Consider the following 1,556-nt stretch of genomic DNA (forward strand, 5'->3'; position numbering starts at 1 on the left):
ATAATAATAATAATAATGGTTACTATTATTATTATGAAAACAACAACAATAATAATAAAATCTAAATATTATTATAATATTATTAATAATGCACATTACACTTAATTCTGAAAATATTCATTTTACAAAAGAATCTTTTCAACAAAAAATGTAGCAAATTTCCTTTCCCATCATTTCTGTAGAGATTTTCTCCTTCCTGGATGCAACAAATAGAAGATACTACACATCAAGTCCTTTGATAATTTTATAGAGTTCCATTGGAACGATTTTTATATGCAGGAATTTAGGGATACATTTTTATAAACACTTAAGCTCCTCAGAAATTAAAAGCTTATATTATTAAAATACAACCACTTTAATTTTTACTAAAAAAACCGATACTGCGATATTCATCACTAATTTGGTAATTAACCACTGTCACACGGATTGCGTTTTGAAGTCCACAAGCGTCGATTCAGTTTGTTTTAGGGGGCCCCAGTAAGTAAACGTATTCTGGTAGCAATCTCACGAAGCTTTCGTTCAGCCAAAGGTTGTGGTGATCCAGCGATACCCTGTATCCTATCAATATTCGTGTACCTTCTACGTGTATAGTTCAAAACAAAAACACGTCTAGCTAATAATCTCCAAGCGTTTCTGTCAGTGAAGTGACTTTTTACAATGCAAGGGCAGCGTTATTGCATCCAACCGGTCAATTATTGGCGATATTAAGAGACCCCGAGATTTAGTTACGGGTTTGGGACTGATAGTGGACCTACATTAGAGAATTCCAAACTTTTTTGTTTCTTTTCTATTTCTCTTACTGTTTTGTCGCACCTGCGTGAGCATCGAAATCCCCCTGCAGCCTCTCATCACCGCGTTGCGGTGTCACTTCTAGTAGCGGTTTAAGTACCTATGCCCGAATACTATTCATATAGATATAACTTAACGTGGTTGAGGCTATCTTCTCATTCAGGCGAAGGTATGGAAAAATTATCTCATTCGGCGAGATCTTCAGTGGAATCAGGCATGTGCTTATTCTGTTATGGATAGGCGTAAATCTTCGCTTAAATTTAGAAAAAGATATAATTATTTAAACCGATTTCGATCACGCGTGTGCCACAGCGGCACATTTGTTTAATGGTTTATACTTTTCACATTTTTAATCCTTGACGAATCGTCTACGGAGCGATCACGTTCCTAATCAAAGTTAAAACTAAAGCGAAACGCACCCTCAATGGAGCCAGAGGAAAGGTCTTTCATAGCTTTATGGGAAACGCTAAATAGAACATATTGTACCTCATATTGTCTTTCATGGTAAGTTCCTCATTGATTTTAGGCCCTACCTAATACGCTAATAATATCTTTAGCCACTTCACTTTCGGAGCTAATACCATTCTCCTAAAAATTGATGGCGATATCTTATTTTTTGACTTTGTTTCGCCTCCTTAGAACACTTTTTTGGTATATTGTATTCCCAAATCAACGAAAAGTAAGTTCAGATTTATACACTTAACCTGCTGTTTATATACTTCCTTGGTACGTTGAGATCTTATGTCTTATACTCTTATGTCTCCCCT

This window comes from Belonocnema kinseyi, chromosome 1 (genome assembly GCF_010883055.1).
Source record: "Belonocnema kinseyi isolate 2016_QV_RU_SX_M_011 chromosome 1, B_treatae_v1, whole genome shotgun sequence".
Taxonomy (NCBI): Eukaryota; Metazoa; Arthropoda; class Insecta; order Hymenoptera; family Cynipidae; genus Belonocnema; species Belonocnema kinseyi.